The sequence below is a fragment of the Meles meles genome, chromosome 1, assembly GCF_922984935.1.
Source record: "Meles meles chromosome 1, mMelMel3.1 paternal haplotype, whole genome shotgun sequence".
Classification (NCBI taxonomy): Eukaryota; Metazoa; Chordata; class Mammalia; order Carnivora; family Mustelidae; genus Meles; species Meles meles.
The window spans coordinates 189,174,971-189,199,744 of NC_060066.1; the positions used below are offsets into that span (position 1 = coordinate 189,174,971).

Below are 24,774 nucleotides of genomic sequence, written 5' to 3' on the forward strand. Positions count from 1 at the left end.
TGGGCTCTCTTCTCAGCAGGGAGCCTGCTTCCCCCTCTCTCTCTGCCTGCCTCTCTGCCTACTTGTGATCTGTCTCTCTCTAACAAAGAAATAAATAAAACCTTAAAAAAATAAAATAAAAAAGAACAAAATTTAACCTTAGCTACTTCCTGTCCCGGGCGAAAAATACTAGGGATTGAGGAGATTATGACAGCTGGGCAAATACACCTTTAGTGTTTTACCACAGAAAACCGTGCAAAGTTTGTTCTAAGCCCCTTCCATGACATCAGCAGGAACCAAGCAGAATCCAAGTCTGGTGAAATTACTACAAGTGGTTTTAGAGAGAAAGAGACTTCCCATATGGGTGGCAAATATAGGGCCTACTACATCAAGGGGTCATCAAATGATGCACAAAGGCCGAATCAAGCCCAGCCTATTTTTTCCTAACCACCCATGAGCTCAGAATTGTTTGTACATTTTTTTTTTTTAAAGATTTTATTTATTTATTTGACAGAGAGAGATCACAAGTAGGCAGAGAGGCAGGCAGAGAGAGAGAGAGAGGAGGAAGCAGGCTCCCTGCCGAACAGAGAAGCCCGATGCGGGACTCGATCCCAGGACCCTGGGATCATGACCTGAGCCGAAGGCAGAGGATTAAACCACTGAGCCACCCAGGCGCCCATAGTTACCATTATTTTGTAAGACCACCAGTCATTGGAGGAAACACGATCTTGATAGAAGGTACCAGACATTCACCAACTATCTCTTAACTGGTGTGGTTTCCACATTCATCCACTGTTGAAATGAGGAACATCCTCTAGTAGTAGAATCATCAGGAAGTCAATATTTCCTAGGTTATTGTTTGTTCAAAATTGTTTCTCTGTAGGCAAGACTTGCTAGAGTTGCTTACTGCTGACCATCACTGGGAATCATCAATTGTGATGAATGTGATTTCTTAGTACTCTTAGGATACCTACTATTAATTAAAAAATCCTCTTTTATTCCTTTGGCATAACTGGGAGGCGGGTTTTTGATCTGGCTCTGCTTGAATTTTTTTGTTTTCTCTTTTCTTAAGTTTGCTTGAAACTTTATTTCCTGTCTATATAGTTAGATGAAATGACTACCCTCTTGTTCTTCAACAACATGGTAAGAAGAAATTTGGTACATCTCTCACATTTTTTTTGATGTTTTTATGATGGCTACAATGGTACAATTATATCTTGCAGCTTCTTTCTTCAAAGTAATATGTAAATTCCCTTGAACTGGGCATCTGTTTGTACATTTTTAAGTGGCTGAAAAAATCAAGAGTATTTCAGGATGTGTAAGAATTCTATAAAATTCAAACTTCAACATCTATGAATACTTTTACTAGAATACAGCCATGTTCCTTGGTTTACAGCTAGCTGCTTTCACACAACAGCAGAGTGGAGTAGCTGCAAACGAGACTACGAGGTCTCACCACCTTGTGCTGCCACAGACTACGGGGACGCAAGTACAGTTCAGTCATTCAAGTACCATGCATTCTGCCATTTTATTACTAGTTTTAAATTACCAGTATACCTCCATACGTTAAAACAAGAAAACAAAAGCGGACTTTGAACATTACCCATTTAAGGGGTAGTGTGGAATGTGGATTATTTTGTTAATGATTTATACGGCAAAATTCTGTTATGAAAAAACACCAGGAGTGCCTGGGTGGCTCAGTGGGTTAAAGCCTCTGCCTTCAGCTCAGGTCATGGTCTCAGGGTCCTGGGATCGAGGCCTGCATCGGGCTCTCTGCTCAGCGGGGAGCCTGCTTCCTCCTCTCTCTCTGTGCCTGCCTCTCTGCCTACTTGTGATCTCTCTCTCTCTGAGTCAAATAAATAAATAGAATCTTTTAAAAAAAGGGTCGGGGGGAAGGAGCACGTGGCTGGCTCAGTCAGTGGAGCATGTGGCTCTTCATCTCTGGGTTGTGAGTTCAAGACCCATGTTGAGCGTAGAGATTACTTAAAAATAAAATTTAAAAAAAAAAAGAAAAAACACCATAACTTTGCCAAGAATATGATGTGTGTCGACATTACCAAACTAAGCACTCATCACAATATTCATATCTAACAGCATTCCGTTAGAAAATCAGAAAATTTAAAACAGAGTATCTCATTGCAACAGAAGATCTTCACAAAAACAAAAAAGTAAAAATGAAGCTACAACCAAAGTAAGTTTCTGAGTGGTTCATTTGTTAGCTTAATAGGGAAAGCCATTTATTTATAGTGAGCTGATTAAATCATTTTGCAGCAGCCAAAGAATGTGTCCAGAGAAAATCATTCTGTTCAAGCCTATTAGCCTTTTGACTGGAAAAGCTGATGTCAATGGGAGCAAAAGCAGTAGTCAATTAAAAAATAAAGCAGGGATGCCTGAATGGCATAGTCGGGCAAGCACATGCATCAGACTCTTGGTTTCAGCATCAAGAATCTGCACTCTGCAGGGAGTCTGCTTGAGATTCTCCCTCCTTCTCCCTTTGCCCCTCCCACTTATGCACTGGTGAGCTCTCTCTCTCAAATAAATAAATCTTAAAAAAAAAAAAGAAAGGCAGGTGGAGGGGAAAGGAGCTGACCTAAGTAACTATGGAAAAGAGTGGAACAAGGAAAACAGCAAAAGGAACTGCACATAATCACTGTATTCTAGACGTTAAAGTTGCTTCCCATGGGGGTATGGGTTAACAATTCTGAAACCATTATATATGTATACTGGAATTAATTAGTATGGAATCAGTAAGTAAATGGATGGCAGATGGTGAGAAGCAAACTTCTTACTGTTGGGAGGAGGAGGCCACGAAGACAGACGGAAAGGCTAGAATGACCCAGGTGGTACTGGATTAGAAGTGGAGATACCAGTGTAAGCTCCTGTTTCGCTTATACAAATGGACACACACAGATACATCAGAAATATTTACAAGTATTTCTACATATATATAAAATGTTATTATACACATAGTTCCTATATGTACACACACATATATTTCCTTGCTTTGTCAGGTGAGAAGACCTATAAGCAGTAACATTCCAGTACCAATAAGCACATCTAGCACCCACGCCTCGATTTCTAATATTATTCTCCAATCAAAGAAACCAAAGCTCCTTGGAGAAATGACTAACTCTAGGGCTGACGCCAGCAAGACACTGGATAAGCCTGGAATATCTTGTAATGCCAGAAAGGAAGAAAGTGCAACAAACAAACAAACATACAAAAACCACCACAATGAAGGGAGTATGTCAAAAGGACACTCCTATCCAACTAAGAGCGTTCAAGAGCCAAACTTTAAAAAAAAAAAAACACCAAAACTTAATAAAATGAAGTAATGGATAATTCAAAGTATAAAATATCCATGAGACTATACTGATACAAATGTATAAATGGATGAGAAGAGACCAAATGTCCATGCCAGAGAATTCCAAGTAATTTATATATATATTCCACCCTCCAGAAGGCGGAACATAGCTCTCCATTCCATAAGTGAAGTGGAATAAGCCTAGTGATTTCTTTCCAAAAAGTAAAGTATGGAACGGAGGAAATAATTTACAGCAGAGAAACCCAACCAGGTGATTAAAGTTAACATCAACAATAAATCATGTTGGTAACACATATTCCTTGCTATGATGTGATGGAAATGATACCTTACTTCTGTGGTCTTTCTCACTAAAATCCGTAACACCAGTCTAACCATGAGAAAAATCCCAACTGAGGGACGTTCTACAAACTATCTAACCTATACTGCTCAAAACTGTCAAAGTCACCCAAAACCAAAGTCTAAAAAGGTGTCACAGCCAAGAGGAGTCTAAGGAGACATAACTACAAAAGGATATACCAGGATATCCTAGATAGGCTCCTGGAACAGAAAAGGGGTTATCAGGTAAAAATTAAGAAAATGTGCATAAAGTAAGGACTTTGGTTATCAATGCATCAACACTGGCTCATTAGATATGAACAACATACCATACTAATTTGTTAACAGGGGAAATGGGCATGAGGTATACACGCGAACATTCTGTACTATTTTCTCAGATGTCCTGTAAATCAAACTGCTCAACAACCGGATATCTGTTAAAAGGGGAGAGGAATGATTTTCAGTGGGTTCCTTGCCTCTTGGTTCAACAGATATTATAGACACTGCATAGCTGTTTAACTGCAGAAATCAATGCTGGGTTTGAAATGACCAAAGAGCTAGCCTTTCTGAACAGTCCACACAGAACAACTACAGGTGAGAATCTTCAAAGACACCTGAGAGAACACTAATAACAACCTGAACTCGAATCTGCTAAGATGTGGCACCAATGATGGTGGTAAAAAAAAATATGTGAAGAGGGGCGCCTGGGTGGCTCAGTGGATTAAACCCCTGCCTTCGGCTCAGGTCATGATCTCAGGGTTCTGGGATCAAGCCCCGCATCGGGCTCTCTGCTCTGCAGGGAGCCTGCTTCCTCCTCTCTCTCTGCCTGCCTCTCTGCCTACTTGTGATCTCTCTCTCTGTCAAATAAATAAATAAAATCTTTAAAAAAAAAAAAAATATGTGAAGAAGAAAGGGCTTAACTGGACAAATTTACAGGGCTTGTGAAAATGTTAAGGTGTTTCAAGCACATGGTTATTCCCTGTACATTCATCAGCAGGTACTCCACAAAACTTCTAATCACAGGCTGAGCCAGTACTGTCAAAAGTCACCTGCATTCGCTGTCAATTCACTTTTGTAGACTGAATGAACCATTGTCAGTTCTGTCAATTTTTGTCAGAAATAGAAGGTGGATCCTGATTTGCATTACCAAGCAGCAGTTCAATGGCTTCCTAGCAAAATTTTATTGATGGGATTTTTTTTTAACCTAAAATTTTTCTGAAGAACCACCCTTAAACATTATTATTGAATACTGGAAGGCTTTGGAAATAGCTTTTGTTGCAGACTTGATAATGTTTCTTAATGAATTCAGTAAAAAATTATAAGGCAAAATAGCATTTTTATGGGAATTATATTCTAACAGCAAATTAACTTCAACAGTAAACACTGTTTGAACCTCAGGTAATGTAAAGTTACCTTATTCACTCCTCCTGTACTATCAAAGTTAACACAATGATTCTCTCTTCACACAAAACCTTGAAAGACCCTGTTTGTTAAGCAAATGGCATAGAACCAGAGTTTGCAGACTTTTTCTCTCTAGAGAGAAAGAAAACAAATATTTAAAATTTTCTAATTTTTATCTTTTTAAATAATCTCTACACCCAATGGTGGGGCTTGAACTCACTACCCTGAGATTAAGAGTCACATGCTCAGGCGCCTGGGTGGCTCAGTGGGTTAAGCCGCTGCCTTCGGCTCAGGTCACGATCTCAGGGTCCTGGGATCGAGTCCCGCATCGGGCTCTCTGCTCAGCAGGGAGCCTGCTTCCCTCTCTCTCTCTGCCTGCCTCTCTATCTACTTGTGATCTCTCTCTGTCAAATAAATAAATAAAAATCTTAAAAAAAAAAAAAAAAAGAGTCACATGCTCTACTGAGCCAGCCAGGGTCCCCAAGAAAACAAATATTTTGTTGACAGAATTCAAAATGTAACAGTTGGGTGCCTGGGTGGCTCAGTAGGTTAAACCGCTGCCTTCGGCTCAGGTCATGATCTCAGGATCCTGGGATCGAGTCCCGCATCGGGCTCTCTGCTCGGCAGCGAGCCTGCTTCTCTCTCTCTCTCTGCCTGCCTCTCTGCCTACTTGTGATCTCTCTCTGCCAAATAAGTAAATAAAATCTTAAAAAAAAAAAAAAATGTAACAGTTGAATACAATTTTTGTAAGGCAGGTGTGTTACAGGAGTAGAATTCACTTTGGGAGATAACATTTCACATCACTGGGGTTCAAAGTTAGCTTTATCTATCAAAATGGATGGCAGATGTTTATCTGTTAATGCTGAAACCTTTAGTGAGATTGCACATCTGTCATCTTTGAAAATGTCTTTACACAGACAGGTATTGCCAAATAATCCATGAGCATATGATTTTTTTGAGCATATGGTTTATTTGAGCACATTCATCACTTGGAAGGCATTTACAGAATTCTGTTAGATTCATTTCTTGATACTTGCCTTTTTGGGTACCATTACACTGCAGAGTAATCCTTTCCAATGGAAGATTAGATGGAAGGTTTGTGGGGTTTTTTGTGTTTTGTTTTTTTTTTAAGATTTTAAGTAATCTCTACACCCAAGTGGGGTTCAAACTCACAACTTCAAGATCAAGAGCCACACACTCACCTGACTGAGCCAGGAACCCCTAGATGAAAGCTTCTCACTTGCACGTCTAGATGATTTTGAAAGATGGGTATTTACTTTGCACTTTCATGAAGACTGGAAATAATGCTGGAAGTGTAGATTGAATGAAAAAAATAGGTCTTTCAAGTTTTTTTTTTTTTAAGAGAGAGAGGAGGAAGCAGGCTCCTCACTGAGTAGAGAGCCCCACGCGGGACTCAATCCTAGGACCATGAGATCATGACCTGAGCCGAAGGCAGAGGCTTAACCCACTGAGCCACCCAGGCGCCCCCAACTGATGGATTCTTGAACGCTGCTTCTGAAACTAATGATGTACTTACTGTATGTTGGCCAACTGAATTAAAAAAAAAAAAATCAGAACAGACCCACATACTAGGAGAACGTATTTGCAAAACATGTAATCAAAGGATTAAAGTCCAGACTCTACACTAAATACTAAAAATTCAACCGTTTTGTTAAAAAAAAATCACCTCATTAAATAAATATTTGCTGAACGCCTACTATATGCCTGGCACTTTCCGAGGCACTACAGACACAACAATGAAAAAGGGAAGAAGTCTCTGACCTCCTGGTCAGGCAACACAGAGAAACAAGTAATGATATTGTAAATCAAACGAACAAATAAAGTTAGAGGAAAACTGTACGACTAATATACATATGAAAAAATTAATCTTGGGATGCCTAGGGCCCAGGTGGCTTAGTCTGGCTTATTTGAGGCTGTCTTCCGGCTCAGGTCATGATCCCAGGTCCCTGGGATTGAGACCCACAGGGAGCCTGCTTCTGTCTCTGACTGGCGCTCTCCCTGCTTGTGCTCCCTCTCTCCCAGCCCCTGGCAAATAAATAAATAAACTCTTTGTGCCTGGGTTGCTCAGTTCGTTAAGCATCTGCCTTTGGCCCAGGTCGTGGTCCCAGGGTCCTGGGATCACATCCCACACCTCATGCAGGGAGCCTACTTCTCCCTCTGCTTCTGCCCCTCTGTCTCTCATGATAAATAAATAAGATCTTTAAAAAAAAATTTTAAAGAAAATGACAAAAATTGTAAAGTCTAACAGTATCATGTCATTAAGTGACAGAAATGTTTGTAATAGACGATAAACTGGTATAATCTCTCAGGAAAATACTGTGCTAGTGTCCTAATAAAGATATGCATATCCTGGGGCACCTGGCTGGCTGAGTCAATACAGCATGAGACTCTTTTTTTTTTTTTAAAGATTTTATTTATTTATTTGACAGAGAGAGAGATCACAAGTAGGCAGAGAGGCAGGCAGAGATAGGAGGAAGCAGGCTCCCCAGGGAGCAGAGAGCCCGATGCGGGGCTCCATCCCATGATCCCGAGATCATGACCCGAGCCCAAGGCAGCGGCTTAATCCACTGAGCCACCCAGGCGCCCCCAGCATGAGACTCTTAATCAAGCCTCACACTAGGAGTAGAGCCTACTTAAGGAACAGAAAAGAAACAGGAAGGAAGGAAAGAAGGGAAAGAAAGGGAAGGGAAGGGAAGGAGGGAGGGAGGCAAAAAGAAAAGAGAGAAAGAAAGAAGAGAGAACGAAAGGAGAGAGACAGAGACACATCCTATGACCCAGCAATTAGAGTTTTAGGCAAAACCCTAGAAAAACTCTCACAAGTCAGCAGAAAATATATCCAAGAATATTTCTGAGAGTATCTGGGTAGCTCAGTTGGCTAAGCATCCAATTCTTGGTTTCCGCTCAGGTCAGGATCTCATGGGTCGTGAGATCGAACCTCACCTGTGGCTCCACACTCACCAGGGAGTCTGCTTAAAGATTCTCTCCCTCTGCCCCTACCCCATACAGAGTATACATGTACTCTCTCAAATAAATCTTTAAAAAAAAAGTGGGGCAGGGGCACCTGGGTGGCTCAGTGGGTTAAAGCCTCTGCCTTCGGCTCAGGTCATGATCCCAGGGTCCTGGGATCAAGCCCCGCATCAGGCTCTCTGCTTAGCAGAGAGCCTGCTTCCTCCTCTCTCTCTCTCTGCCTGCCTCTCTGCCTACTTGTGATCTCTGTCAAATAAATAAATAAAATCTTTAAAAAAAAAAAGATTTTATTTATTTATTTGACAGAGAGAGAGAGAGAGATCATAAGTAGGCAGAGCAGCGGGCACAAAGAGAGGGGGGAAGGAGACTCCCTGCTGAGCAAAGAGCCCAACGTGGGGCTTGACCCCAGGACTCTGAGATCATGACCTGAGCCAAAGGCAGAGGCTTAACCCACTGAGCCACCCAGGTGCCTCAGAAAGCATGTATATTTAAGAGAAATCTAGAAAAACCCCGTACCTTGTTATTTTGTGTGTCCCTTTACAAACTTTTTTTTTTTTTTTTAATTTATCCATTTGTCAGAGAGCGAGAGATCTTGCACAGCAGGGGGAGCAGAAGGAAAGGGAAGAGGTCCCCCACTGACGAAGCAGGGAGCTCCATATGCGGTTCCATTCCAGGACCCCAGGACCATGACCTGAGCCAAAGGCAGACATCTGAGCCACCCAGGCACCACACCATAAGTATGTTAAACACCAAAAACAGAAACATGGTTGAGAGAAGGGGAGAACAATCCTAGAAGATTCAACTGTAGAAGTGGAGTTTTAGTTCATAAATTAAATTGATCTCTTAAATATATCACTACCACTTGTACTATTCTTTGTATTTTCAGATGTCTTCATATTGCATGTTTTTTAAAGCATGAAAAAAAGGTTTAGGGGCGCCTGGGTGGCTCAGTGGGTTAAAGCCTCTGCCTTCAGCTCAGGTCATGATCTCAGGGTCCTGGGATGGAGCCCCGCATCGGGCTCTCTGCTCAGTGGGGAGCCTGCTTCTCTCTCTCCCTCTGCCTGCCTCTCTGCCTACTTGTGATCTCTGTCTGTCAAATAAATAAATAAAATCTTTAAAAAAAAAAAAAAAGGTTTATACAGTGAACGCTGTGGTTGTGCTCCCTTTAGATTCCCTTTCTCCACCTCCAGAGAGAAGAGATCCTCTAGGATAGTGACGACATAAGAGTACTAGCATTCCCGCGTGCCTCACAAACTTCTTGGTCAAACACATTTAGATTTTTGCAAACACTTTTAAAGAGTGAAACAGGATTCATAAAGCAACGTTCTTAGGGTCAAATCAAAGAAACAACTCCACATCGAAGGATAAGCCCACGTTATCTGCTGAACACTTGCAGAGTGGTAAGGAGCAAGAGCTCTGCAAACACAAGACTAACACGGATGAGCGTCCTGACTCCAGTTTTGTGCAGGCTTGAGCATAACCTTAATTGATTTGCCCATCTCTAAAGAGCAGCTACACTAATCTTATCATCTATTGTAAGAATTAAATGAACTGATGTATGTAAACCACACGGCACACTATATTCTAAAAGGTTGCAGTTCGGGGAGAAAAAGAAAAAATTCAAGAAGCTGGAAGGGAGAGGCTCTTTCCCTCAGCAATGTATTTACATAATCACCAAGCAACAAATAAAATCAAATCCTTAAAGGTAATTCTGTTTCCAGAATCATCTTCAAAAAACTAAGTTGATGCACAAATATCTATACAATGGAAAGCAGAGATCAGGCTAAATCCCTAGGATTTTGCCTTACTCTGTATTAAATCCAGTTCAGGTGCTGACTGCTCAATGAGAGAAAAAAAAAAAACAAAAACACTAAATACTATATAACATAACAAGAAATGTAGTCAAGAAAAGGTTGTGCGTTTTTTTAAAGATTTTATTTATATTAAGTAATCTCCACACCTGACATGGGGTTCAAACTTACAACCCCAAGATTAGGAGCTGCATGCTCTACGGACTAACCAGCCAGGCACCCCAAGAAAAAGTATGTTTTTGTTTGTTTCTGAGACAGAGAAAGTGCACGAGAGAACGAGCACAAGAGAGAGAGCACACGAGCAGGGGGGAAGGGCAGACAGAGAGAGAGAGAGAGAGAGAGAGAACCCCAAGTAGGTTCCACACTCAGTGCATGGGGAGCCCAATGCAGGGCTGGATCCCATGACCATGAGATCATGACCTGAGCCAAATTAAGAGTGGGACACTTAACTGACTGAACCACCCAAGCACCCAAGAAAGTAAGTTTTCAACAGGAAAAGGTAGTATTTTCAACAGGATACTAGATTACTGAAGAGTTACTATAGGAGAAGCTAAGTTTTGCACACATAATGCTTTATGACAGGAGACAGTATGTATACCAGGGCGCCTGGGTAGCTCAGATGGCATCTGCCTTCAGCTCAGGTCAGGATCCCAGGGCCCTGGGACTGAGTCCTGCGTTGGGCTCCCTGCTCAGTGGGAAGCCTGCTTCTCCTCCCTCTGCCTGCTGCTCCCTTGCTTATCCTCTGTCAAATTAATAAATAAGATTTTTAGAAAAAAAAAAAGGGTATCCAGTATTTCTGTATTTGAACAATGATGGGTTTTTATTCACCAAAAGGAATAAAGGAAGGAGGATGAATATCTAGAAGACAAAGCCTATATCCCTATAGTTTTGCTGTGAAAATTAATACCCAACATGGAAACCTAAGATCCTCTCCTCAGAAAGTACCCTGTTTCTTGTTGGCAGCTCTCAGATTAGTTACCAGAATAAAATGAGCTGAGAAGGGCAAGGTCAAAATTCTAGTTGGAGTAACATATTGTTACAGTTTATGTATGCTTTTGACTATCACTTAAAATCTTAATTCCCAAATAACCATAGCAATAATTCAGTTGACAACTTTGAAACTCAGTGTTATCTTTCACTCACATTCATGGTTTATGTATGCAAATACAAAACTCACTAATGGTGAGTGGTTATCAGGTTTTATCAGGAAGCTGGCACTCTGGATGAACCCTATCAAAAATTTTTCCATTAAAAAAACTACAGAAGTGCCTGGGTAGCTCAGTTGGTTACGACTCTGACTCTTGATTTCAAGTCAGGTCATGATGCTAGCTAGGTTCATGAGATCGAGTCCCACCTCAGGTTCCATGCTCAGGGGGGAGTCTGCTCAAGATTCTCTCTCCCTCTATCCCTGCATGTGCAGGCGCTCTCTTCCTCTCAAATAAATAAATCTTTAAAAATTAAGCTTCCAGGGCGCCTGGTTGGCTCAGCAGATTAAAGCCTCTGCCTTCAGCTCAGGTCATGATCTCGGGGTCCTGGGATCAAGCCCCACATCGGGCTCTCTGCTCAGCAGGGAGGCTGCTTCCCCCCACCAGCCCCCTCTCTCTGGCTGCCTCTCTGCCTACTTGTGATCTATCAAATAAATAAACTCTTTTAAAAAATAAAAAATTAAGCTTACTTCTCTACAAGAAAAGATATTCAGGACGTCTGGATGGCTCAATCAGTTGGGCATCTGCCTTCAGCTCAGGTCATGATCCCAGAGTCCTGGGATCAAGTCATGCGTCCAGCTCATTGCTCACCTGGGAGCCTGCTTCTCCCTCTGCCTGCTGCTCCCCCTGCTTGTTCTCTCTCTGACAAATAAATAAAGTCTAAAAAAAAAAAAAAATGTTAGGGTGCCTGGCTGGCTCAGACAGTAGAGTATCTAACTCTTGATCTTACGTTCATTGGTTTGAGCCCCACATTGGTGTAGAGATTATTTTTTTTTTAAAGATTTTATTTTGGGGGTACCTGGTTGGCTCCCTCAGTTAAGCATCTGACCATTGGGTTTCAGCTTGGGTTGTGATCTCAGGGTTATGAGATCGAGCCCCACACTGGACTCCATGCTCAGTGCAGAGTCTGCTTGAGACTCTCTTCCTCTCCTTCTGTCCTTTTCCCCCAAATAAATAAATAAAAATCTTGTTTTTTAAAATACTAAAAAAAAAAAAAAAAAAAAAAAAGTTTTTTTTTTTAAAGATTTTATTTATTTATTTGACAGAGATCACAAGTAGACAGAGAGGCAGGCAGGGGCAGTGGGGGGGAAGCAGGCTCCCCACTGGGCAGAGAGCCCAATGCAGAGCTCAATCCCTGGACTCTGACATCCTGACCAGAGCCAAAGGCAGAGGCTTAGCCCACTGAGCCACCCAGGTGCCCCTAAAGATTTTATTTTTATTTGACAGACAGAGAGAGCACAAGTAGGGGGAGCGGCAGGCAGAGGCAGAAGGAGAAGCAGACTCCCCCTTAAGCACAGAGTCTGATGCAGGGCTTGATTCCAGAACCCTGGGATCATGACCTGAGCGGAATGCAGTTGCTTAACCAACTGAGCTACCAAGGAGCCTCCAGAGATTACTTTAAAAATAAATTTCAGGGTGTCTGGCTAGCTCAGTAGAGCAAGCAACTCTTTATTTTAGGGTCTTGAGTTCAAACCCCACACTGCATATGTAGCCTACTTAAAATAAAATGATAGGGGACAGGGCACCTGGGTGGCTCAGGTCATGATCTCAAGGGTCCTGGGACAGGCCCCACATCGGGCTCTCTGCTCACTGGGGAGTCTGCTTCTCATTCTCATTCCCACTCTGTGCCCTCCGTGTCTCTAATTAATAAAATCTTAAAAACAAACAAACAAAACAGGACACCTAGGTGGCTCAGGCAGTTAAGCATCTGCCTTCATTAACAAAATCTTAAAAACAAACAAACAAAACAGGACACCTAGGTGGCTCAGGCAGTTAAGCATCTGCCTTCAATTCAGGTCATGATCCCAGGGTCCTGGGATGAGCCCATATCAGGTTCCTTGCCTGGCAAGGAGCCTGCTTCTTCCTCTGCCTCCCACTCCCCCTGCTTGTGCAAGCACATGTGCACTCTGTCTCTGACAGATAAATAAAATCTTAAAAATAAAATACGTGAGGGGCACCTGGGTGGCTCAGTGGGTTAAGCCACTGCCTTCGGCTCAGGTCATGATCTCAGGGTCCTGGGATCAAGTCCCGCATCGTGCTCTCTGCTCAGCAGGGAGCCTGCTTCCCTCTCTCTCTCTCTGCCTGCCTCTCTGCCTACTTGTGATCTCTCTCTGTCAAATAAATAAAATCTTTAAAAAAAAAAAAAAAAATAAAATACGTGAATTTCTTTAAAGAAAAAAACCTTAAATAAAAAATGAAATGTTAAGCAGAACCCCTACGTAAAAAATTATCAATGCAGAACTGCTCTGACTGAAATGGGAGGGCTGTTCAGAGTCCTGCCAGCTCAGTCTCTTCCCTCAATAGCTCCTGAGGCATCCTCTTCACTCCAAATGGTACTTTAAAATCTCCTGTCCATGGGGCACCTGGGTGGCTCAGTGGGTTAAAGCCTCTGCCTTTAGCTCAGGTCATGATCCCAGGGTCCTGGGATCCAGCCCCACGTCTGGCTCTCTGCTCCGCGGGGAGCCTGCTTCCTCCTCTCTCTCTGCCTGCCTCTCTGCCTAGTTGTGATTTCTCTCTGTCAAATAAAAAAAAATAATAAAAATAAAATAAAATCTCCTGTCCAATCCATATTTGGTTAAACTTACTAAAAATTCAAGAAAAACAATCATCATCACAAACTACTTAGACAGTCACTTCAGTTTTACAGAACAGCCTTTAGAGAATGGCTTTTGAAAACCAATTTTTATACATCAATTTAATAATTCAGTTACAAAAGATGTACACATTGTTAAGAACAGTTTGGTCAGTTTCGACAAAATATACTATGAAACGCTACCCCAACCAAAATATGGGGTATTTCAGAGGCACGTGGGTGGCTCAGTCGGTAAAGCGTCTTGACTCTTGATCTCAGCTCAGGTCTTGATCCCGGGGTCGTTGAGCTCAGGCCCCAGGTTGGGCTTTAAAATATATAGACTATTTCTATCATTCCAGAAAGTACCTTCCTGCCCCTTTGCACTCTCCTCACCTACCACCATACGAATCATTTTCAACTGGTAGCTTAACAGAATCTGAGTAAATCAGGACGTAACACTGGGAGAACTTCCAGAGACAGCCAACCTTATTCAGCACATGTCTTCCCGTATTAATTCATCCTTCTTTCAGTATTTAATAAGCCCCTTCTAGGTGACAGAGAACATCCTAGCTGTGGGAACTCAGCAGTGAATCAAACAAATCTCTGCTTTACTCTCTACAGAGGTGAAGACACAGTGGATTAAAGTAACATCCCACAGGGGCCCCCTGGGTGGCTCAGTCAGTTGAGCCTTGGACCTCTTATTTCAGCTCAGGTCATGATCTCAGGGTCACGTGTGAGGTTGAGCCCCATGTCAGGTTCTGCACTCAGCAGAGTCTACTTGTCCCCCTTCCTTTCCTCCTCCTCCTGGGAGCATGCGCACGCTCTCGCGCGCTCTCTCTCTCTCTAATAAATAAATAATTATCTTAAAAACAATAAAATCATGTCCCACAGTAATAATGTGCAGAGGGGTGGGGAGGTGATGAAAGAACACCCTATAAAAAAAAAAAGAAAGAAAGAACACCCTATAGATAGGGTGGTCAAGAAAGGCGCCTGGGTGGCTTACTCCGATGGGCATCTGCCTTTAGCCCAGGTCCCTGGGATTGAGCCCCATGTTGTGCTCCCTGCTCAGCAGGGAATCTGCCTCTCCCTCTCCCTCCACCCTTCCCCCACTCATGATCTCAATTAAATAGAATCTTTAAAAAAAATTTAAGACTACATAAAGTACCACTTCATTATTATCTGAAACAAGAATCTTTTTTAAAGATTTTATTCATTTACTTGACAGAGAGACATCACGAGTAGGCAGAGCAGAAGGCAGAGAGAGAGGGCGAAGCAGGCTCCCTGCTGAGCAGAGAGCCCAATGCGGGGCTCGATCCTAGGACCCTGCAATCACGACCTGAGCCAAAGGCAGAGGCTTAACCCAGTGAGCCACCCAGGTACCCGTAAAACAAGAATTTATCTTTAAAAAATTTACCCAGGGGCGCCTGGGTGGCTCAGTGGTTTGGGCTGCTGCTTTCGGCTCGGGTCATGATCTCAGAGTCCTGGGATCGAGTCCCACGTCGGGCTCTCTGCTCAGCAGGGAGCCTGCTTCCCTCTCACTCTCTCTGTCTGCCTCTCTGCCTGCTTATGATCTCTCTGTGTCAAATAAATAAATAAAATCTTTAAAAAAAAAAGTTAAAAAAAAAAAAAATTTACCCAATTTTTTCTAGTGGGCAACCCCACTCTGGCATCTGACCAACTTCCTCAATCTCCTCCATTTTTAAAGTGTTTTTCTGATAGCCCACAGTCTGCTAGCCAAAGCTACTGGTCAAGACTGTAGGACATCCTTTAGACACATTGGGACCATCTTCTGGGAAGCCCTGATGTAATGGAGCCCTGTAGTGAAGAAATCTGGGTAACTTTAGAAAGGCAGTCTCTTTTGATGTCCTCTATCAATTCTTTATTTATCCTGCCCTTATTATCAAAATAGAAGGAAAAAACTGAGTTACTGGGACGCCTGGATGGTTCAGTCGGTTCAGCGTCTGCCTTCCACTCAGGTCCTGATCTCAGGATCCTGGGATGGGGCCCCTCATCGGGCTCCCTACTCAGCGGGAGTCTGCTTCTCCCACTCCTCCCCGCTGTGCTCTCTCTTTCTCTCAAATAAATAAGTAAAATCTTTAAAAAAAAAAAAAAGTTATTACCCCTCAAAAAACAAAAAACCCACAGCATTACTGAAAGCAAAGCAATGGACTTCACATTAGCATATTAAACACACACCTTGGTCCCTATGCCTAAAGACAAGTGCCAAAAGTCTTCTAATTAAACATTCAGCAACTTCTCTTTGCTTGGCCTTCTATGTTCTGAAACAAGCCCAGCCAAGCAGTTACCACATTCCAGATGCTAAAAACCAAATCAGGCAGAACAAAAATGAGGACACCCATGCCAGCTAAAAGGCATGGGTTGGGGTCAGATCAATGCCTTTAGGCTTTCTAAAAGCTCTTGAGTTTCTTGAGTTTGGAAACAAAGTAATTCAATGTTCTGGACTTATCTCCCTCATTGGCCTGCAAAAAATAAGGCAACAAGACATAAAACAATTTTTAACGGCGATATAACATTAAGACAAAAAAAAAGACTTAAGTGGTGGCATTAGAGACCTGTATCATGTATCTAGAACAGGGAGATCAAACTCAAGCACCTACAGACAGACACGTAATATAAGGTGTAAAATAATATCAAGTGACACTTCATCCCACGTCAGGGATAAACAGGCTGCAGTGAGGTCTCTGACAAACTGGAAAGGGCATGCCCAACTACAAAGATGGCTGCTATGAAGGTCCAAGGCTGCCAGAACTGATTTTCCGAAGGCAGCCTGAATCCAAATTTTCACATAAAATCTCCTTGTTTTTTTTTTTTTGTTTTAAAGATTTTATTTATTTATTTGACAGAGAGAGAGAGATCACAAGTAGGCAGAGAGGCCGGCAGAGAGAGAGGAGGAAGCAGGTTCCCTGCGGAGCAGAGAGCCCGGTGCGGGGCTCGATCCCAGGACCCTGAGATCATGACCCGAGCCAAAGGCAGCGGCTTAATCCACTGAGCCACCCAGGCGCCCCAAATCTCCTTGTTTTTTAATGTTGACAACGAATTCAAATTTACAAGACTATGTGAGTGAGCCAATCAAAACACATCTAGACATTAGATTTAGTCCGTAAGTCTTCAGTTTTCAACCTATGCCGTAAAAAAAAAAATACATGGTTCTTTCAGTGGTACAGTTCTAACTCTGGGGTACAATGTACACCCTATGCTTCCAATAACACAGTCGTGTAAAAATATACTCAAAAATATAAAAGTACATCTGAAACCCCTAATTGCTGAAGGAAAGCAAAAAGGAAATGATCTTGCTCTTCACACACTGAAGTGTTCCATTTGTAGGAACTTTCTTCCAGTGGAAGAAAACATTAGGAAATGTATTTTCATGAAACTGAGCTCACAAATGTTTAGCTTCCTCAGCATGTGCATCAGCCCGTAACTTGCAGACAAAAGGAAACTAAAAGATTATCAATGGCACAGCATTTAACCTCAATTAAAAAAAAAAGTTCCCGGGGCACCTGGGTGGCTCAGTGGTTAGTTAAAGCCTCTGCCTTTGGCTCAAGTCATCATCTCAGGGTCCTGGGATCGAGCCCCGCATGGGGCTCCCCGCTCAGCGGGGAGCCTGCTTCCTCCTCCTTCTCTCTCTGCCTACTTGTGATCTCTGTCTGTCAAATAAATAAATAAAATCTTAAAAAAAAAAAAGTTCCCATCAAAGACTAAGAAAAGGGTGTCTGGTGTAGGCTCAGTTCTCAGGGCTACGGTTGATTTGGGGGTTGTGAGTCTGAGACCTATGTGGGGTGTAGAGTTTACGAAAGAAAGAAAGAAAGAAAGAAAGAAAGAAAGAGGAAAGGACAAAGAAAAGCAATCTTTTAGAAGGATACCCATGACTCAACTCTGCTGAGAACCTTTGGGCAACTACTTTTTTATGGGTTATAAACCTGCATTACAGGCTCTAGAGCAGTGTTCTTAAATTTTGAGACTAATGAATAAGACGGAAGGTATCAAATCTTTGAGAAAATGCACTCCCTCACAAAAATTTTTATGACTCATGGGCCCCTACAGTCCATGGACCAAAGATTAAGAATGGCCTGCTCCGAAGAATATTAAATCTATGTTATCTCCAAACCTCCCACTTCTTCCCACCAATAAATCTCCATTCCATCCCCCTACTTTAGGCAACTACCACGTCTGGCCTAAACCAGTACAGCAGCCTCTTGAATGATATCCCCCCCATCTTCTATACCTCTGCAAAAGCGATTTTAAAATATAAATCAGAAGCCTTCGACGGCTTCCCCAAACAACCTTACCTATCTGTTCTGTAACCATTCTCCTCACTGTGTGTCAGCTACTCTGGGCCTCTTTTCAGGGCTGAAAGCACACTGAACTCTCCCCATCTTCAAGTTTTGGTGCTTGCTGTCCCCTCCACATGGAAAGCTCTCTCCTACAAAACTGTATCCTCACTCGTGCCCGAAAGATTTTCTCTAGCCATCCTTAGGTCTCCCTTGTCAGTGTCTACTAGAGTCCCTGCTTGCTATCCCCACATCACTTTTCTCAATCTGTCATTTGCTTAACAGTTTTATCTTACCCCACTCCACTGGAGGTTCTCCAACAGCAAGACCCCTTCTGTCTCACACCCCCCTGTACTCCCAAAGCCTAGCACAGGAGCCAGTAGATGGTATGTTCTCAAGCACTATTTGTTGAATCAATCAGCCAAATACTGAACGACTCAATCTTACATGTTTACAGAATTAACTATGTGAAGCAATCCATCAAAATCTAATTATTTGAGAAAACAGCATTAACCACACTGCCTTCAATTCAGGATGTCATTGTGCCCAAGACAAACAGGCTAGCATCTCAAGAATCTCAGTGGTTGAGACTATTCATTCGAAATAAACAATAGTTGTAGGTCTGCTCTCTCTAGTTCAGCCTCATCTCTCCCTACCTGGGAGTTAATCTCAGCAGTGTTCCAAGCTTCCTCCTTCCAGTTTCTCAGGACAAAAGAGGACCCTCTTTTTGTAACCTGTAGTTTCACTGGCTAAACCAAATTCAAAAGTTGCCTGTAGGGAGCCTGGGTGGCTCAGTGGGTTAAGCCGCTGCCTTCGGCTCAGGTCATGATCTCAGGGTCCTGGGATGGAGTCCCGTATCAGGCTCTCTGCTCAGCAGGGAACCTGCTTCCTCCTCTCTCCCTCTCTCTACCTGCCTCTTTATCTACTTGTGATCTCTCTCTGTCAAATAAATAAATAAAAATCTTAAAAAAAAAAAAAAAAAGAAGTTGCCTGTATGTGAACTACTGTCGCTACGACTATTACTATCACCACCACTAAAATAGGTACATCTGCAGACTAAAAATGTCAATCTCCAGAACCGGAGACCCGTCATTGATGCCAAAAGAGCTAAAGAACAAAGTGATAAGCCTGTATTGGATAGAAAAGATTTTTAGGTAAACGACTACTTCTTCTGAAAACTTCAATTTACTTTTTTACAAAATACAATCAAGCCTAAATGGCTGCAGAGTAAGCTTGGTTTTGATACTGCTAAAGTGTGTGCCCTAGTTCACAAAATGCAATTCCCAGCAAAGAGCAAACTAAGCCCGAGTTGCTCCACAAGTTGCTCATGGCAGGAACCGTTGCCAACAGGCTTCTACTTAATGATACACACATCAAGCTGTTCAGATAACCACACAATTTCCACAAACAAAACAAAACAAAACAAAAAAAAAAGGAGGGCCATCAGAAAGGAAAGGAAAACGCTGGTGTTGACACCTGCCTTTCCACCCTGGGCCCACCATCCAGAAATCCTATAATGGTAATGATGGTAATAACGATGATGGTAATAACTATGTCGTTTAATACTTGTCAGGAAATGAACTAACCGGTATTCAATTTAATCTCATTTAATCTTCACAATCACTCTGTAAAGTAACCACTCTTACCGCTATTTTGCAGATAAGGAAACTGAGGCAACTGGAAGCGACGTCCCTTGACCTAAAATCAAAAGCTAACAGGGCCAAAATTTGAACCTAGGCAGGCTGGCTCCAGGATGCAACTGTTATGTTGCCACCTGAAGCTTCATTGGCTCTCGGCTGCCAGGCTCTACCACATTCTGAGGTTTCTCCTTCAATGCAATTAACAACCTCCGCGTAAACACCCTACCACCACTGATAGCTCCGAACTTCTCGTGACCAGCGCTACTCCCCAGCTTCTGCCGCCATGCTCCACCCTTAAGATTTTGAAAGACAATAAGAGCTGATAAAAGTTGCCGAGGCGCTTAGGGAAGCAAAAAACGAAACAAAACAAACAAACAAACAAACAAAAACCTGCCTCCTACAACCAGAACACACGCCGATCACCACTGGAATGCAAGTCGGCCTCACCTCCAACCTAAGAGACTGAAATAAAAGTGGGAGCACAAATGTTCCCGGAGCAGATAAATTTGGACTATGCCTCCTCTGGCCACAAGGCAGAAAAGGACGACTAACATTTACTGAGTGCCAGCCACATGCGCCCTACGAGAACAGAACCAGGCCAATGGAGAACGGGGCGGGGGGAGGGGGGGTTAGCACTCGAAGAGTTCCGGGAAAGGGAGAAATCCAAATAATGGGGTTCCTACGACTAAAAAGAGAAATGGAAGAGGTGGAGGCCTCTTCCTCGATGCATGCAGAAAGGGGGAAAAAAGGGTAGGAGCTGCTCGGGAGAAAAGGCGGCCCGTGTCGGGAGCTAGGCCGGAGCGAGGGGAAGCCCTGAAGGGCGGGGAGGGGGAGGAGCCGGAGAGAGCGGGGCCCGCTCAGAGAAGGCCTGGGGGTAGGCGCGGGGGAGCGGCTCCGTGCCGGACCTGCCGGGGACCCTGACCCACCGCGGCGGAGGGAAGATAAAAGACAAAACGACTGGAGCCGGGGGAACTGCCCCAATCCCCATCAGAGGCCCTCACTCACCTGGGCCCACCGCGGCGATCGCAGCTGCACGTCGCAACGGCACAACCGGCCCGAACCTCGCCCCCGCCCGACAGCGCGCCCCGCGTCCCCGCTCTCCGACGGCGGCAGCGGCGGCGTCGCCCGCTGACTCCTGGGAAATGTAGTGCTAGGCCTGTCTCTCCTTGCCCACTCGATGGTCGGCTGAACTACGTTTTCCACAAGGCAAGGCGAGCGTTGGGCCCGCCGCTTTGCGTCACGCGCCAGGTTGTCGGCAGTCACGTGGGTTGCTCCGTTCCATCCCCTCCCCCCGCCTGGGTGGCCTGGGGAAGAAGGAGGGAGGTGGACGGAAGGGGCGGGGGCGTTGCTGACGCCACTACCCCCACCATTTTGGAACCAGCCTGGAGGGAGGGCCTGAGCCCCACCCACTGGCGGTCTTCTTCTGTTCTTGCGAAGTCTCTGAGCTAAGAATCCGGGCCCCTGGCTTTCAGTGTCTGCCCTGCCACCTCTCGTTTTGTGACCTTGAGCAAAACGTCTCCCCTCTGTGAGTCTCGGTTTTCTCCCCTATGGTATGACTCTGGTAATTTCTATCCCATAGAGTTGTTGAGAGAGTCCGACAAAGTAAAGCACATGAAAGCGAATTCTATGAAAGCGAAACTCAAAATGGAGTTATTTTTATTGTGATAGTGTGACCTCTTTCGGAGACGCAGAAGCTGGATGGGTCAAGCTCTGACCGGCCTCATCTCCCGCCACCTCCCCCTTCCCCCGCCCAGGACCATGGGAGCACAGAAAGAGATTTTCTAAAAGCGGAGTCCTGTGGAGCTTGTTAAAATGGATGCCACTCACCTCTTAAGCCAGAAGTTTCCTGGGAAGTACAGGCTCGGAATCTGCATTATGAACACTTCTCCAGTGATTCTTACGCATCTGCAAGTACGAGAACCACTGCATATATCAGGGGTTTGCACAAGCTACTTTCCGCGAGAATTAGTGCACTAATGAACCTCCAACCTCCAACAGAGCTCAAATGTCTTTTCTATGAAGCCTTCCAAGTTTACTAGCTCCCCCCATATCCACTCCCACAGTATCTTTGCACCTTATTCTATAATTATGTTTGTCTTCCCCACCAGACTGCCAGCTCTTTGAGAACAGAGATTGGTTTTGGTGGATTTCTGCATCCCCAGGGCAAAGTGAAAAAAGTGAGTATGAATAAATACTTGTCAGGAAATGAAGAAATCTGCTCTTCTGCCAGAAAAGTCTCAACTCAAGTCTCAGACCGTGTCACATCAGCCCTCACCTTTACTGATCTAAGCAGCATGTGCTTCTTGAAAGGTTGTGATTCAACTTAATTTTTTTTTAAGTAGGCTCCACAACACGGGCCTTGAATTCATGACCCTGAGATCAAGAGCTGAGCTGAGATCCAGAGTGGGATACTTAACCAACTGATTCCCCCAGTTGCCTCTCAGCTTGATTTTCATTTCACACATCTTCTGAGTGCTATATGCCATGTCCAGTGCAAAATACTAGGAACACGGGAGTAAACTAGAGGGATACAAAAAATATAAGTCATTCCTCCTGATTTCTGAAATACTCTATTATGGATCTCCTCTTACCTCTTTCCCACCTCTACCCTTGGCCTGCCCCAAAACCTTCCTCCCAGTTGCACCCTCCTCCTTCTCATTCAGTCGCTCTCCCTGAGTGACCTCTATCCTTGAGTGATCTGGCATACTCAGGTAGTTCCTCCATCGCTTCTGTGTATTTTACTCCCTTAACATCAACTCAGATCATTCCAGATGATTAGAATTTGCCATCCCCTGATTTTCCACTGGTATCGCAAACTAATCCTGCTGAAATCTGAACTCTTTTTACCTCCAATACAACATTGCCTACTTCTGTAGTTAATTGTTTATATGTCTGCATTCTCTACTAAACTTTGAGCTCCTCTCAAGAAAATCTTATCACTACATTCATTTATTGAGTACTTACTAAGGGTCAGGCCTTATGCTAGAACCTCAGTAGGAAAATGATAAGCAAAACAAATGTGGTCTATGTCTTCACAGAGCTTACTTCTAACTGGGGAGACAACATTAAGAAATCTATTGCTGAGGGGCGCCTGGGTGGCTCAGTGGGTTAAGCCGCTGCCTTCAGCTCAGGTCATGATCTCGGGGTCCGGGATCAAGTCCCGCATCGGGCTCTCTGCTCAGCAGGGAGCCTGCTTCCCTCTCTTTCTCTCTCTCTGCCTCGGTATCTACTTGTGATCTCTCTCTGTCAAATAAATAAATAAAATCTTTAAAAAAAAAAAAGGAAATCTATTGCTGAGGGGGCACCTGGGTGGCTCGGTTGTTAAGCATCTGCCTTCCACTCAGGTCATGATCCCAGGGTCCTGGGATCAAGCCCTGCATGGAGCTCCCTGCTCAGCGGAAAGCCTGCTTCTTCCTCTCTCACTCCCTCTGCTTGTGTTCCTTCTCTCGCTGTGTCTCTCTCTGTCAAATAAATAAAATATTTAAAAAAAAATCTATTTCTGGGGTAACTTGCTGGCTCAGTTGATAGAGCATGTGACTCCTGAGGTCAAGGTTGTGAGTTCAAGTCCCATACTAGTAATAGAGACTCTTTTTTTTTTTTTTAAGATTTTTATTTTATTTATTTGACAGACAGAGATCACAAGTAGGCAGAGAGGCAGGCAGAGAGAGAAGAGGAAGCAGGCTCCCCGCAGAGCAGAGAGCCCGATCCGGGGCTCGATCCCAGGACCCTGAGATCATGACCTGAGCTGAAGGCAGCGGCTTAATCCACTGAACCACCCAGGCGCCCCATGTCATAGAGATTCTTAATGTAAAAAAAATTTTAAGGGCATTTGGGTGTCTCGGTTAAGCACCTGCCTTCAGCTCAGGTCATGATCTCAGGGTCCTGGGATTGAGTCCTAAGTTGGACTCCCTGCTCAGCAGGGAGTCTGTTTCTCCCTCTCCCTTTGCCCCTCCCCACCCATCCCCACTTGTGTGCACTCTGTCTCTGTCTCAAATAAAGATAAAATCTTATTTTTAAAATTTTAAGTCTATTACAAAAAAAATAATAACCCTATTACATATATGATTAGTTACCAGTGTGGTAACTGCAACACAGGAAAGTATGTGTTACATGCTATGATAACAAAACAGGATTTGGCAAACTATAACCTACAAGCCAGTCCTAGCCCTCCTTGGTTTTGTATGGCCAGAAGCTAGGAGCTGGGTTTTTTTGGGGGGGTTTTGGGGTTTTTTTTTAAGTAATTTTTTTTAAAGATTTTATTTATGTATTTGACAGACAGAGATCACAAGTAGGCAGAGAGGCAGGCAGAGAGAGAGGAGGAAGCAGGCTCCCCGTCAGGCAGAGAGCCCAATGTGGGGCTCAATCCCAGGACCCTGGGATCATGACCTGAGCCGAAGGCAGCGGCTTTAACCCACTGAGCCACCCAGGCGCCCCAGGAACTGTTCTTATATTTTTAAATGGTTGGGAAAAAATCAAAAGAAGACTACTCTTTCGTGACATGTGAAAAGTATATATGAAATTCAAAGTTTAGCATTCATAAATTCATCAAGGGCTGCTATGACACAGAATTGAGTAGCTGTGGAATGGGTGCCTGGGTGGCTCAGTCAGTTAGGAATACCACTCGTGGTTTCTTTCTTTCCTTTTTTTTTTTTTTTTGAGATTTTATTTTTATTTACTTTTTTGGGAGAGAGAGACAGTGACAGAGAGAGCACATGACAGAGATAGCAAGAGAGAGCACAAGCAGGGAAGAGAGGGAGAAGCAGGCTCCTGCTGAGCAGGGAGCCCGACACAGGGCTTGATCCCAGGACCCTGGGATGGTGACCTGAGCGGAAGGCAGACACTCAACTGACTGAGCCACCCAGGCACCCCCCTACTCGTGGTTTTCGCTCAGGTCACAATCTGAAGGTTGTGAGATAGGGCTCACCAGGGAGTATGACTTCTGCTCAGGCTTTGATCTTGGGGTCTTGGGATGGAGCCCCTCAGTGGGCTCCCTGCTCAGCAGGGGGTCTACTTGTCCCCTGGGTTTCTTTCCCCCCATACACTCATGCACTAGCTCGGGGTCTCTCTCACAAATAAATTAAGTAAATAAATAAACTAATCATTAAAAAAAGAATTGAGTAGCCGTGACATTTTGTGATCTACAAAACCTAAAATATTTACTATCTGTCCTTCATAGAAAAAGTTTGTTCACTCTCGACATGGAATCTAAAGATTCTGACCTAGGAGGCTTCACTGAGGAAGTGACA

The 24,774-nt window shown here is 43.8% G+C and overlaps 1 protein-coding gene across 3 annotated transcripts in view; it reads right to left on the minus strand.

Moving 5' to 3' along the window:
- Window positions 1-20,631, minus strand: part of THRAP3 (thyroid hormone receptor associated protein 3) — a 71,427-nt gene extending 50,796 nt beyond the window's left edge. For 2 of the 3 annotated variants that reach the window (XM_045978863.1, XM_045978845.1), the window contains exon 1: window positions 20,534-20,631. The gene's annotated coding sequence lies outside the window, so the exon portion shown is untranslated. Of the gene's footprint in view, window positions 1-19,534; window positions 19,874-20,533 lie in introns of those variants that run through there. The other variant, XM_045978853.1, reaches the window with a different exon arrangement.
- Between the last annotated feature and the right edge of the window lie 4,143 nt (window positions 20,632-24,774).